We start from the raw sequence: 16686 nt of genomic DNA, 5'->3' as shown, positions 1-16686 counted from the left end.
TATCTGGCAAGTTTTTTGAGACCCATAAAATATTCGGATGTACGGAATTTGAGGAAGATCGGTTGAAATACACGCCAATTATGACCAGATCGGTGAAAAATATATATATGGCAGCTATATGTAAATCTGAACCGATTTTTTCCAAAATCAATAGGGATCGTCTTTGAGCCGAAGCAGGACCCTATACCAAATTTTAGGACAATCGGACTAAAACTGCGAGCTGTACTTTGCACACAAAATACATCAACAGACAGACAGGCAGACGGACATCACTAAATCGGAATCATCAGAATTTAATTCTAAGCCGATCCGTATACTAAAAGGTTGGTCTATGATTACTCCTTGGCGTTACATACAAATGCACAAACTTATTATACCATGTACCACAGTAGTGGTGAAGGGTATAAAAATGAAGCCAAATTAAAAAATCACTCAATTGCAGACCAAAAGCAGGGTATAAAGAGCCCTCTACGGTGTGCAGACAAACTACAGCGCTGTGAATTCACTTTCGTTGTCTATACCTTCCTTGGTCTATGGAAACGTAAACAGGTGTTCGCCTACCGCCTAACGCTATGGTTTTACACACTTATTAGTTGCTTCATCCGAAAATCATTAATAACCTTCTTTTCGATGTTTTCATTCAATCTATTGTGGTGCTGAAAAAAATCCTATCATTATAATACGATCCTCGTTCTCGCCAAAAAAACACAAATATTTGAAAGGAATTTCGATTTTACTGATGTGAGCAGAGCGAGCAGTATTTGTTTTTATCCACATTTTGTAACAACATTTGCTCGCGATTTTATTTGTATGGTTGCTATGCCTTTGAACAGCTCGCTGCTGTGCTGTGTGTTTTGGTGTTTCGTACTTTCTCGTTCATAGTTGGATTTGGTTCGGAGTACGGTGCACGCGCCAATTGTTTTTGCTATTCGCATTTCTTTCAAACTAAGTATGGTTGCGATTTGTGTGTGAGTAGACTAGTGTTGGGGGATTTTAGATTGAGAGTGAATTGTATTGCTCTGATGGTGGTGTGATGGTATGCGCCACTGTGCTGAATTCGTTTTACATTTCGAAGTTTTGTGTGTACGTGCAAGCAGTTGATCAACGCGTTACGTTGTCCGGATAGTGTGCGATGCGACGAGGCGCGTCTTTTACCCATCGACCGATAGACAACCGATCGATTGTATATTGCGTTTATTTTTTTTTTCGACATCAATCGTTTATTTATTTTCCTAAAGCGTGCCCGTATATTGGTGGCAGTGTTCTTGTTGTTGTTAGTATACATATACAACTCGGCAAGGAAAACCGGGAATATGCAAAATAACGGGAAAGACGCTAAGGCCAACAAATGCGAAAATAAATAGAAAATAATTTGTGGAATTTTTTGTTTTTGCAAAATGTATGGGAAACCCCTCTATGATATGATTACGAGAAGAGGTGTCAAGAAAAATCCCTAAAAGAAATATATACAGTGAGAATATCCATATTTGGAAAAAGTTGAAGTTGTATGTTCTGTGTGAAAGAGAGGCGCCACAAAATCTGCATTCCATGCCATAGTAGTGTGTGCTAGGCATTTATGTTGGAGTGTATGAAAAAAAAAAAAAAACAAAAACAAATGAGGATATGTAAGTTAATATATGTATGTATGTATGCTAATGTTGTATAGTGTTTGTGTTTACCCCTTTTGTTTACATTTCCATGCATATGAACTTTGAATATCCTTTGATTTGCAGTGCAAAGCAACTGCATATATTTGTATTTCTCATTTTGTGGTTATCCAAGTGGGGGAAATTTAAGTTTTAACGGTCAAAAGTATACCCCACCCACCATAGAATATCATTCGGTTTCTTAGTCTCCATTTAAGGTTTTGCTTTCAATATTGATTTGGAAAGCGAAGACATTCTGCGTCAGCTGTCGATCAACATCAACCATCAAGTCAGTCAGTCAGTCATGCATAATTGAAGAAATCAAAAATCATATGAAAAAATATAATGATCATTTGCTGGGAGAAGTGCATTATGGAAATTAGTTTGAGTTCGAAGAGTAATGTCTGTTTGGTCGACTAAGTTTCATACTAAACATATGTTACTAATTAATTTCTTTAATTATACTCTATTCTCCACATAACAATGTAGGGAAATTGGGAAAGTATTTTAAAACGTATGGAGACTGAAATCGAAGAGAGTAGGAAAGATAAAGGACAAATTAAATCATAATATGTACGTCGAAGTCAAAATTTCTATGTCAAATGTGAAAAAGACAAAATCCATCAAATTTATTTGATTTGGGCTAGATCTTGCCAATATATGTGGTCAATATTTGGCCAAACCGGGGGATATTTACACAAGTCATAACCTTATCTAAATCTCAACCGTTCTGTAGAAAGTCTGGCATTAAATGTGTGTAGGATGATCACAATAACGTTAAATATGTGTAAATTATCAAATCAGTTGAAGTAAAATCCCATTGGAAATGGGGGTAAAATATGAAATATTCTACCATATTTTCCTAAATCAGGGAGCTATATACAAATTTTAACCTATTTGAACAAAATGTGAATTTGAGGACACTTGGACTTAAACTGCGAGTTGAACACTGCACACAAAATAAAGGGTGATTCTTTTGAGGTTAGGATTTTCATGCATTAGTATTTGACAGATCACGTGGGATTTCAGACATGGTGTCAAAGAGAAAGATGCTCAGTATGCTTTGACATTTCATCATGAATAGACTTACTAACGAGCAACGCTTGCAAATCATTGAATTTTATTACCAAAATCAGTGGCAGAAAATCCGCTTTTTTATCGACAAATTTTGTTCAGCGATGACGCTCATTTCTGGTTGAATGGCTACGTAAATAAGCAAAATTGCCGCATTTGGAGTGAAGAGCAACCAGAAGCCGTTCAAGAACTGCCCATGCATCCCGAAAAATGCACTGTTTGGTGTGGTTTGTACGCTGGTGGAATCATTGGACCGTATTTTTTCAAAGATGCTGTTGGACGCAACGTTACGGTGAATGGCGATCGCTATCGTTCGATGCTAACAAACTTTTTGTTGCCAAAAATGGAAGAACTGAACTTGGTTGACATGTGGTTTCAACAAGATGGCGCTACATGCCACACAGCTCGCGATTCTATGGCCATTTTGAGGGAAAACTTCGGAGAACAATTCATCCCAAGAAATGGACCGGTAAGTTGGCCACCAAGATCATGCGATTTGACGCCTTTAGACTATTTTTTGTGGGGCTACGTCAAGTCTAAAGTCTACAGAAATAAGCCAGCAACTATTCCAGCTTTGGAAGACAACATTTCCGAAGAAATTCGGGCTATTCCGGCCGAAATGCTCGAAAAAGTTGCCCAAAATTGGACTTTCCGAATGGACCACCTAAGACGCAGCCGCGGTCAACATTTAAATGAAATTATCTTCAAAAAGTAAATGTCATGGACCAATCTAACGTTTCAAATAAAGAACCGATGAGATTTTGCAAATTTTATGCGTTTTTTTAAAAAAAAAAAGTTATCAAGCTCTTAACAAATCACCCTTTACTTACCAGACATATGGACATAGCTAACTCAACTCAGAATTGAATTCTAAGATCATTGGTATTACGTGGGTCTTGCCTTTATCTTCCTAGGCGTTATATACAAATATACCCTGCATCACAGTAGTGGTGAAGGGTATAAAAACTAAAAAAAAATTGGGTCATACCGATCAAGAACAAAAATCTGAATCAACTATTTACGCATAAATGGCAAATCATAATATGGTCGTAACTTCAAGACACTCAATTAAAATTTCATGCATGTCGATTTAAAACTGCGACTTATTTATGTTTAAGAAATCGGGGAATAGGTATACAGTGTGACTGATATGTGATCAACTTTTTTTGATATATTACATTCAGAAAAAAATTATTACTCTCAGCTTCTTCGGCTCAGAATGAATAACAAAATCTTTAATGTAAAGATAAAATATTCACAGAAGAAAATTTCACGAAAAATTTTCCAATTAAAATTTTAATTGATCTTTAAAAATTATTAATTAAAAATTTAATTGATTCAACAAATTTTTTAATTGAAACAAAAATCAATCACAAAACTTTATAATTGATAATTAATGTTTTAATTGGATCAATTAATTTTTTAATTGACATTTGGTTCGTGGTTCTCTAATGACCATGCAAAAATTGGTCCACATCGGCCCATAATTATATATAGCCCCCATATAAACCGATCCCCCGATTTGGCTTGCGGAGCCTCTAAGAGAAGCAAATTTCTTCCGATCCGGCTGAAATTTGGTTCGTGGTGTTGGTATATGTTCTCTAATGACCATGCAAAAATTGGTCCACATCGGCCCATAATTATATATAGCCCCCATATAAACCGATCCCCAGATTTGGCTTGCGGAGCCTCTAAGAGAAGCAAATTTCATCCGATCCGGCTGAAATTTGGTACGTGGTGTTGGTATATGTTCTCTAACAATCATGCAAAAATTGGTCCACATCGGTCCATTATTATATATAGCTCCAATATAAACCGATCCCCAGATTTGGCTTGCGGAGCTTCTAAGGGAAGCAAATTTCATCCGATCCGGCTGAAATTTGGTACATGATGTCAGTATATGGTCTCTAATAACCATGCAAAAATTGGTCCACATCGGTCCATAATTATATATAGCCCCCATATAAACCGAGCCCCAGATTTGACCTCCGGAGCCTCTTGAAAGACCAAGATTCATCTGATGCAGTTGAAGTTTGGTACGTGGTGTTAATATATGGCCTCAAACACCCATGCAAAAAATTGGTCGAAATCGGCCCATAATTATATATAGCCCCCATATAAGCCGAACCCCAGATTTGTCCTCCGAAGCCCCTAGGAAGAGCAAAATTGATCCGATTCGGTTGAAATTTGGTACATTGTGCTAGTATATGGCCGTTAACAACCATTCGTAACTAAGTCCATATCGGTCTATAGTTATATATAGCCCTCAGATAAATCGATCCCCAATCACACAACAATTGGTCCATATCAAGTTCATAATTGTTGCCCCCATAAAAGCGACCCCCATATTTCAATTCTGGCTCTCCACGTACCGTGCAAAAGTCCACATCGATTCGTAATTATTTGTAGACTTAACATACCTATATATAACTTGTTTGTCTAATATATACCACGTATCTACTAACTCACAATCCATAGTGGAGGGTACATAAGATTCGGCCTGGCCGAACTTACGGCCGTATATACTTGTTTTAGTGTGTTATTGTTTTTTATTTGGCTGGATAAACACAGAGAAGGAATATTATCACCTTCTTTTGACTGGGGAACATGAAAACTTTTTTGCTGAGTTCTCGAAATCAGATACATAATGTCGAAGAAAATAGCATGGTTGCGACAAATATGTTACATGTTCACCGTCCAAAAATAATATTTTGCTATAGGACAGATCTTCCCAACCCAATTTGATTTGCGACCAGCCCCCCCCCCCCCCCCCCCCCCAAATGACAAACGCTGCTATAGAAGGTGTATAAATTAGAGGTGTGCACGTGAGTAATATTTTACTCGCGCTCACGCACATATATATTTTAATAGGACTCACGCTCACGAAAAGAAAATTTGTACTCACGCACACTCATGCACGAAAATTATTTAAATGTCGTATCTCACGAAAAATGTCGTGACTCACGAATAATTTTAGGAGTAATTTACCTATATAACCTGACTGAAAACATGAGTATGATTCAAATCGAGATCGTTATAAAACTCTTAACACTTAGGATGTCACTAAAATTATAAATAAATTCAACTCGTAAGAATATTATGTTCGTAAGCGAAATTGTTTTCGTGAGTGTGTTTTTCCGAAATTCGTTACTCACGCACACTCACGCTCGACATTTGGTTGGTTAATCACGCTCACTCACGCCGTTGCCATCAGCGTGACTCCCAACTCATGCGTGAGTCACGAAAATTTTCGTAAGTCACGACAATTTCGTGTCATGTGCACACCTCTAGTTTTAATTCCTTCTCTGGGTGTAGATTAGCCCGTTATTGTGACAGCCCGTTATTTTGGCCTCACTTACACTATTCAGTCCATTGTGATAACACAGGTGGTGAATTTCTCTCTTATCAATAGGTGCTCCCAATTCTATGTTTAACTCTAGGGGCCTCCTTTTTAGGAAGTGAAGCACTTAGATAAGCTTTAAAACACTAAAAAATTGCACCATCATTACTGAGAGGGGATAATCCACTGCTGAAAAATGTTTTGTTGTTTGATGGAAACTGGGATTTTGAACCCATGACCCTTTGTATGCAAGGCGGGCATGCTAAAGATTGCACCACTGTAGCCCCCCCATATAACCACAAATAGCAATAGTTAGAGCTCTCCCGTATTTAAGTGGGAATAAATCTTTTGTTTATCGAATCATAAATCGTTACCGTGATACTGGCGGTGTTGCATCGCATCCAAAAATTGGGCGAAAAAACATTAACAGCACCAGAAAAAATTCGAAATGTGAAGATTTGATCGAAATGCACACCCCAAATAATCGTGATCTAAGTACATAGCGAGAACGGATGCAACATATTGAAAAATGAGCTTGGACTAAAGTCTGAGGCGTGGTGTACACAGACCCCGGGGAATAAAAGATATATAGATTTCTATACTGATGGCTCCAAATTGAATGGACAAGTGGGGTTCGGAGTATATTCTAAAGATCTGGAAATTCGTATAGCGAAAAGATTACCTAATCACTGTAGTGTTTTTCAGGCTGAAATATTGGCAATAAGAGAGGTGGTGAATTGGCTGAGAAGTAATGTTCCAACAAATATTGGCATTAATATATACTCAGACAGTCAACCTGCAATAAAATCCTTGGACTCTGTGTTCCTTAACTCGAAAACGGCCATAGACTGCCGCAAATCCCTCAACGAGATGGCTGAGCAGTACAACATTCACCTAATATGGGTGCCTGGCCATAGGAACATACCGGGGAACTGCGAAGCAGATGTGTTTGCAAGGATACGAACTACCTTACATATTCCAGGGGAACTAGAATCTGTTGGTATGCCTCTGGTCACCTGCAAGCTCTTACTGCGTGAGAAGGCTGTTATGATGGCCAATATTCGATGGGAGAATTGCAAGGGTTGTAACGACACCAAGCCAATATGGCCCCATTTAAACTTAAACCGCACACTAGATATGCTAGTGTTCTCAAGGCGTCAGATAGCACTCCTGCTATAACGGGTCGCTGCCTGTTAGGCGAATTTGCAAAAAACTATAGGTGCGAAGTATAATGACTATTGTATAGACTGTCATGATGTGGAGGAAAAGGAATCAATTAAACACCTCTTGTGTGAGTGTCCTGCTTTTTGTGTAAGGCGTAAGCGAATTTTACTTAGATTACTGGCGGACCTGGAAAACGTTAACTTAAGCAGTTTGTTAATGTTTTTGGAGCAATCTGGTTGGTTCCACAAAAGTAAATAATAGAGAAGGTTCAGTGGTTAAGACTACAAGTGCCCATATGTAATAGGTACTTTTAGTTAAATGTGGTATCACAATAGACTGAATAGTCTAAGTGAGCCTGAAATTTAATCGGGCTGCCACACTGAAAAAAATATTGTCGTGAGGTCAAAGATTTCATGTCTTTAAAATACGAATACAAATTTTGCTTAGCATAGAAGACGCATTTCTCTAAAATAAAGTTATTTTCCTTGTCCAAAAGTCGATAAACTTTTCAATGAAGTCGTATTGTCCTTATAATTAAGTGATTTGACTTAAAAATGGGTTTCTTAACATGAAAGAAAAAATTTATAGGCTAAGGCCAACTTGACTTTAATAATTCAGAAAAATTCTTTAAATTTAATAAAATTGTCTTTAAATTTGTTGTCTTTTTGCATCTTGACTACAAAGCAAAAAATCGTTCAAATATAGGACATGTTTTTCAAAACTTTATTTTAAAGAAGTTTTTTACTTCAAACATAGCAAAATTTCTACTGGAATTCGAGTCCTAATTTGGAAAATAAAGTTGCCGTTAACTCGTTTTTAAAGGACTTTGATAGCATATGAAGAAAAAAGCTGAGAAAGCGAAAAATTAAAATTTGCTTCCTAGAAGCAAGTGCACAAAACCTAAATTTAAAAGAGAATTGTGTCTTAAAAGTATGCTTACTTGTATTCTCCGCTTCTTTGGCTCGGAATCAATACCAAATTTTTTAAAGTAAAGACAAAATCTTTGGAACCGAGTATGCTTTTGTTTCAGTGCACTTTAACCTAACCTAACCTAAAGTCATTGAAGATTCAAAAAGCGCATGAGCTCACCGACGCACAAAAAAGTTCGATTGGAAAGATCCAAGAAGCTGCTTCGTTTGCACGAAAGGGGCTAGATACCGCTTCTGGTTTTCTCCGATAAAAAGTCATTCCAAATTGAGCAGTTTGTGAATAAACAATACAATCGGGTTTACTTGCCAAAGAGGTCAGTTGAAAATTTACACCTTCCATTGGCCACCAAAACTCAAGCGTCGCCAATGGTAATAGTGTGGTCCGCCGAAATGGTGGAGTGTGGTCCCCGCTCGGATTCACCGTGAACTCAAAACAAAAGTCAAATGTTGTCGGGAAAATGACAGTATGACAGTATTGCAGTCCTGGCCAGAGAAATATTTCGGCCAAAGTCCATGGACATTCCAAAAGGTTTCAGCACTCAACCCGCGCCAACCAAGAATGGTTTAAAAATGAGGTCCTTCGTTTCTTTTCTACCGCACAATGACCACCAAAATCCCCGGATCACAATCCATAGGACTTTTGCATCTCAGGCATTTTGAAGAGTAAGGTTGGCGGTTGGCATTAAAAAATACCAATGTGTCGATTATCTCAAGACGGCGCTTAGCGGGGAATTGTGGGGTATCATTGGTATAGGTTTTGGAGAACATAAAGGGGGGTACATGATTATGGGTGTCTTGTCACAATCTGAGCAGAAATGTCTAATATTAGGAGCTATAGTTTATTTTGCACCAAAAGAGTTAGTATGCCACTAATATTGAGTCCATTATTAAAAAAAAGAGGAAATCGGTCAATTAGTTGTGGGTAATAAATCCAAATTTCTGCAAATAGAGCAATAGATTTATGTAAGAGCTACATGTAAGTCTAAATACGATCAGCTAGTACATCAAAATTTGAAATTTGAATAACATAGCTTAATAAAAATGAGTATTATGGCCAAATATGACAAAATCGAGCGATGCATATATATGGGACCTACATCTAAATCTGAACCAATTTGTATAATATTTTGCAGGTATGATTGATACCACAGAAGGTCACTTTGTGTAAAATTTGAGTACGATCAGTTAATAAATGAGGCCCCTATGGTCAAAAATAAGGTTATTAGGGGCAAAATTTTCAAAATCGAGCGATACATATATATGGGAGCTATATCTAAATTTTAACCGATTTCGATGAAATTTTGCACATACAGTTGGTGCTATAGAAGATTACATTTAGCCAACTTTGAGTACGATCGGTTGATAAATAAGGGTTTTACGGCCAAATTTGACCAAATTGGGCGATACATATATATGGGAGCTATATCTAAATCTGAACCGATTTCGATGAAATTGCGCACATACAGTTAGAGCTATAGAAGATTACATTTAGCCAACTTTGAGTACGATCGGTTGATAAATAAGGGTTTTACGGCCAAATTTGACCAAATCGGGCGATACATATATATGGGAGCTATATCTAAATCTGAACCGATTTCGATGAAATTGCGCACATACAGTTAGAGGTATAGAAGATTATATTTAGCCAACTTTGAGCACTATCGGTTGATAAATAAGTGTTTTATGGCCAAATTTGGCAAAATCGGGCGATACATATATATGGGAGCTATATCTAAATCTCAACCGATTTCGATTATTTTTGGCACATATTGTCAGTACCATAAAATATTCGATTAAGCCAAGTTTGAGTAAGATCGCTTAATAAATAAGGTTTTTATGGCCAAATTTGGGAAAATCGGGCGATACATATATTTGGGAGCTATATCTAAATCTGAACCGATTTAGATGAAATTTTGCAGACTTGAAGAACGATGAAAAAGATTACTTTTTGCCAAATTTGTTGACGATCCGTTTGAAAACAAACGCAACGTGACCCCATTTGTCGAAATCGGGCGATACATATATATGGGAGCTATATCTAAATTTGATCCGATTTCTTCCAAATTCAATAGCGTTCGTCCTTGTTCCCAAAAAAACTCCCTGTACAAAATTTCATCAAAATCGGTTAATAATTGCGACCGGAATCCTGTGAACAACAAATACATGGACAGACGGACGCTAGATCGACTCAGGAGGTGATTCTGAGTCGATCGGTATATATTTTATGGGGTCTAAAATCAATATTTCTGCACCCAGAGAGGAATATGATCACCTCAAACATGTTTTAAGAGCAAAATGTTATTTTTGGGTGGTGACCATGTAACATGGTTTTCGCAACCATGTTATTTTCTCGGAAATCATGTATCTGAATCATGAAAAAATAACATTTTAGTGACAAACATGTTACATGGTCACCATACAAAAATAACATTTTGTTCTTGAAACATGTTTGAGGTGATCATATTCCTTCTCTGCGTTTGGTAGGCACATTTTTTGGCCGATCAAACTTCCCAGCAAAAAATATTTCAGCAGTAAAATTTAGTTGCGCTTTTTGGTATACAATAAAGTAGGCAATGCATCCACACTGCATGTATCGGCGGCAATAACGTTTACGTTATTGCAACCAATTCATGCAGTATAGATGCGCGAAAGGTAGTGCTGTTTTCCTTCATACCAATAACAATATTGCTCACATCTGAACAATATTTCTATTAAAATGATCAATTATATCAGCGCTATATAGAAGCTGCTCTAAATCGGGACATCGCCCACAAAAATCAGCGCTGATTCGGTTGTTTTGTAGAGGCAGTTGGTACTGCATCTCTCCCTTACAATCCTGCTGAAATAGTGCTCCATTTTTTGCTGGGTTATTATACCCTGACCACTATGTGGTTTAGGGTATAAAAATTTTGATTACATTGTATTTTCGTTATAGTTTCGTCGGTTAAGGCACCGCATTGTTTTTGGTACTTTTGCTTTCAAGAAATTATTCTCAATTTGTTGCTGCGAAACGTATGTATTTCATAGGCATGTAATGCTGTAAATATGTATCTCTGTGTGGCCACAGTACTCCTATAATGGATAAAATTCTTTATATTCCTGCAGCATTGTGGTGTGGATGACGATTTACATATGCAACTATTGGCGATAGTGTGATTACAAGTTAACAACAATAAAAAAACAACCAAACAAACAAACAGCGATAATGACGATTAACATCAGAAACATTTCCATGCTTCAACTCCTCCAGTTCCTCGCCACCAATGTCGTCTGTCAGTTCGAGGGCCCCATTGGTCATTAATATTCCAATCATTTGCTATTTTGTTTATAACAATCTTTTGTTGGATATGGATAGTGGTGATGGTGGCTCTGTGTGCCATTGCTGGTAATGGAGCTGCTGCCTATTGTTGCTACTGCTGGGGCTGGTGCCTTGGATGATGTTTTGATGTGAATATTATTGATGTTAGAATTTGTTTTCTTGCTCTCTTTGGGTAGTAAACGCATTTTGTTATACATCGATCGTTAAATGTTCGCAAGCACTTTCTTATACAAATACATCGGGCGCGGGCGTTTTAATTTTGTTTTCTTTATTCGTGACAAAGCGCATGCGCGTACGCATATCTATTTCTTTGCGCTTTCCTTCAAAAGAACCTTCTTCGAAGAATGTTAGTTTCAAGTTTACAAGAATTGCAAAAAAAAAGTAAGACAAAAAAATGAGAAATTATGTTTTCTGCAAACAAAAAAGGCAAAATTGTTTTGCGGTTGATGTTCTATTAAATGTAGAAATAATTCCATACTTGCGTTTTTATTCTGGTTCGTGGCATAAATTGATTGTGGGCTCATTTGGTCGGTGACATAAAATCCATAAATTTATGTTGAATTGTTTTCGATATTTTGTCCATAAGTTCTTATGGCGAGTTTGTGTTTTTGTTTTATTTTCCGCAGAATTTTGATAAAAATCCGCATATAAATTAGTTTGGAAAAAAGAGAGTACGGCGGTAATATCTATAAAAGTGATCGTTGGAGGAATTTACAAATGCTGAATATTGGAGTGGAATATTTATGATAAAGCCTACACTGGCTTCGAATCTACCGTGGGCCAAAAAATCTGAAATGCAAATTGAAAAAGTGCACAGAAAAAAATATCACCAAAATATTTTCATTTAAAAATTGATTGAAGCCGGAAACAATTTTTCCATTAAAAAACAAGTAAGGAAAGTCTAAAGTCGGGCGGGGCCGACTATATTATACCCTGCACCACTTTGTAGATCTAAATTTTCGATACCATATCACATCTGTCAAATGTGTTGGATGCTATGTATATAAAGGTTTGTCGCAAATACATACATTTAAATAGCACTCGATTTGGACAGAATTTGATAGACTTTTACAAAATCTATAGACTCAAAATTTAAGATGGACTGGGGTGGAACACAATGTTAGTAAAAACAAGTATATACGGCCGTAAGTTCGGCCAGGCCGAAGCTTATGTACCCTCCATCATGGATTGCGTAGAAACTTCTTCTAAACACTGCCATCCACAATCGAATTACTTAAGTTGCGGTAACGCTTGCCGATGGCAAGGTATCTTAAAACCTCCTAACACCATCTTCTAAATTGTATGTAAGTCCATACGTGGTATATATTAAATCAAAAAAGATCGATCCAATACGTATATAATTCAGTTTGACAAAGTAGACATAAAATTTTGACAAAATTTTCTACAGAAATAAAATTTTAACAAAATTTTCTATAGAAATAAAATTTTCACAAAATTTTCTATAGAAATAAAAATTTTGACAAACTTTTCTATAGAAATAAACTTTGGACAAAATATTCTATAGAAATAAAATCTTGGTAGATTATTTTTGACTCGAGTGGCAACCATGATTATGAACCGAATAAAATTTGAACAAAATTTTCTATAGAAATAAAATTTTGAAAATTTTTCTCAAAATTTTGACAAAATTTTCTATAGAAATAAAATTTTGACAAAATTTTCTATATAAATAAAATTTTGGTAGATTATTTTTGGCTCTAGTGGCAACCATGATTATGAACCGATATGGACCAATTTTTGTGTGATTGGACCAATTTTGGTATGGTTGTTAGCGACCATATACTAACACCACGTTCCTAATTTGAACCGGATCGGATGAATTTTGCTCCTCCAAGAGGCTCCGGAGGTCAAATCTGGAGAACGTTTTATATGGGGGCTATATATAATTATGGACCGATATGGACCAATTCTGGCACGGTTGTTAAAGATCATATACTAACACCATGTTCAAAATTACAACCGGATTGGATGAAATTTGCTTCTCTTGGAGACTTCGCAAGCCAAATCTGGGGATCGGCTTATATGGGGGCTATATATAATTATGAACCGATGTGGACCAATTTTTGCATGGTTGTTAGAGACCATATAACAATATCATGTACCAAATTTCAGACGGATCGGATGAAATTTGCTTCTCTTTGAGGCTCCGCAACCCAAATCTGGGGATCGGTTATATGGGCGCTATATATAATTATGGACCGATGTGGACCAATTTTTGCACGGTTGTTAGAGACCATATACCAATAACATGTACTAAATTTCAGCCGGATCGGATGCAATTTGCTTCTCTTTGAGGCTTCGCAAGCCAAATCTGGAGATCGCTTTATATGGGGTCTATATATAATTATGGACCGATGTGGACCAATTTTTGCATGGTTGTTAGAGACCATATACCAACATCATGTACCAAATTTCAGCCGGATCGGATGAAATTTGCTTCCCTTTGAGGATCCGCAAGCCAAATCTGGGGATCGGTTTATATGGGGGCTTTATATAATTATGGACCGATGTGGACCAATTTTTGCATGGTTGTTAGAGACCATATACCAACACCATATACCAAATTTCAGCCGGATCGGATGAAATATGGTTCTGTTAGAGGCTCCACAAGCCAAATCTGAGGGTTCCTTTATATGGGGGCTATACGTAAAAGTGGACCGATATGTCCCATTTTCAATAACATCCGACCTACATCGATAACAACTACTTGTGCCAAGTTTCAAGTCGATAGCTTGTTTCGTTCGGAAGTTAGCGTGATTTCAACAGACGGACGGACGGACGGACGGACGGACATGCTTAGATCGACTCAGAATTTCAACACGACCCAGAATATATATACTTTATGGGGTCTTAGAGCAATATTTCGATGTGTTACAAACGGAATGACAAAGTTAATATACCCCCATCCTATGATGGAGGGTATAAAATATGGGAAACATTTAAATCTGAAGCAATTTTAAGGAAACTTCGCAAAAGTTTATTTATGATTTATCGCTCGATATATATATGTATTAGAAGTTTAAAAAATTAGAGTAATTTCTTCAACTTTTCGACTAAGCAGTGGCGATTTTACAAGGACAATGTTGGTATTTTGACCATTTTTGTCGAAATCAGAAAAACATATATATGGGAGCTATATCTAAATCTGAACCGATCTCAACCTCATTTGGCACGCATAGCAACAATGCCAATTCTACTCCCTGTGCAAAATTTCAACTAAATCGGAGCAAAAAATTAGCCTCTGTGGTCATATGAGTGTAAATCGGGCGAAAGCTATATATGGGAGCTATATCTAAATCTGAACCGATTTCAACCAAATTTGGCACGCATGGCTACAATGCTTATTGTACTCCCTGTGCAAAATTTCAATTAAATCGGAGTAAAAGATTGGCCTCTGTGGTCATATGAGTGTAAATCGGGCGAAAGCTATATATAGAAGCTATATCTAAATCTGAACCGATTTCCACCAAATTTGACACGCATAGCTATAATGCTAATTCTACTCCCTGTGCAAAATTTCAACTAAATCGGAGCAAAAAATTGGCCTCTGTGGTCATTTGAGTGTAAATCGGGCGAAAGCTATATATGGGAGCTATATCTAAATCTGAACCGATTTGGATGATATTTTGCAAGTTTTTCGAGACTCATAAAATATTCGGATGTACGGAATTTGAGGAAGATCGGTTGATATACACGCCAATTATGACCAGATCGGTGAAAAATATATATGGCAGCTATATCTAAATCTGAACCGATTTTTTCCAAAATCAATAGGGATCGTCTTTGAGTCGAAACCAAATTTTACGACAATCGGACTAAAACTGCGAGCTGTACTTTGCACACAAAAATACATCAACAGACAGACAGACAGACGGACATCGCTAAATCGACTCAGAATTTAATTCTAAGACGATCGGTATACTAAACAATGGGTCTCAGACTTTTCCTTCTTGGCGTTACATACAAATGCACAAACTTATTATACCCTGTACCACAGTAGTGGTGAAGGGTATAATGAGTTATATTTTTTAACCGCCACCATATAATTTTGAAGGGAGAATAATAAGATTCAACGTATCCTGAAATTTGGCCTATGTATTGTAGGACCACAAATAGGTACAGTATGTCAAGAAAGTGTTTTGACAATACGACAAAAATTATGTTTTGTTCCAAAATTAAATATAATTTAATTTTAAAAAATATTTTATTATGTATTTTGCAAACTATACATATTTTATTTTTCTCAAAACGAATTAACAACTCGATTTTTACTTCAATTATTTCTGGAATTTGAAATATTTGGCAATGTCAAAAGACTTTCTTGACATACTGTATGTATAGGTCCATGGTTTGGTATAGCTTCCACATAGACCGATTTGACGTCGTGGGTGTCTAAACCTCCAATTTTTATTGGAATGGCCTGAAATAGGTGTGTTTGTCATCTAAGCATCTAGACACTGTAATTTTCATATGATTCCAAAAAGTTTTTCAGCGATGGATTATCACACCTCAGTAATGCTGGTGACATTTCTGAGGGTTTCAAAGCTTCTCTAAGTGGTTTCACTGCAATGTGCAACGCCGTTCGGACTCGGCTATAAAAAGGAGGTCCCATGTCATTGAGCTTATCATGGAATCGGGCAGCACTCAGTGATAAGAGAGAAATTCACCAATGTGGTATCACAATGGACTGAATAGTCTAAGTGAGCCTGATACATCGGGCTGCCACCTAACCTAACCAATTTTTGCATGGTGGTTTGATGCCATATGTTGACGTTACGTACTAAATTTCCAACGGACGGATCAAATCCAAAGGCTCCGAAAGCAAAATTTGGAGATCGATTTATATGGGGGCCCGATTTCAATTATGCTCAAGAATTGTCGTGTTACGAAAATTTTCTTGAATCACGCAAATCCATTCATTCGAGTCACGAAAATTGTCGTCAATCCTGCGAGAGCTTGAGGCTTTAAACGTTGTTCGCGACTTCTAAAGTGCAGGCCACTAGAACACCATTCTACAAAATCTAAACATTTTGATTTTTGTCATCATATTCTCCCCCCAATTTCATAATTTGCACCTAACCATGTAAAATCTGGTGATGCTCAACAAATTTGTCTATTGAATATGAGGCATTTGTTGTTGAATTGTGTTTGTAGATGCTTGACAGAGAAACCAATAGAAACATTCTGAATTTC

The 16686-nt window shown here is 36.9% G+C and overlaps 1 protein-coding gene across 1 annotated transcript in view; it reads left to right on the top strand.

The window, feature by feature from the left end:
* Nucleotides 1-847: 847 nt before the first annotated feature.
* Nucleotides 848-16686, top strand: part of stumps (DBB domain-containing protein stumps) — a 269256-nt gene continuing 253417 nt past the window's right edge. The window contains exon 1 of the mRNA XM_075292690.1: nt 848-1625. The gene's annotated coding sequence lies outside the window, so the exon portion shown is untranslated. The remainder of the gene's footprint in view (nt 1626-16686) is intronic.

Source organism: Haematobia irritans, chromosome 1 (genome assembly GCF_050003625.1).
Source record: "Haematobia irritans isolate KBUSLIRL chromosome 1, ASM5000362v1, whole genome shotgun sequence".
Lineage (NCBI taxonomy): Eukaryota > Metazoa > Arthropoda > Insecta > Diptera > Muscidae > Haematobia > Haematobia irritans.
Note: the sequence above shows the minus strand (reverse complement) of the source record. Positions and strands in the feature narration are given on the sequence as shown.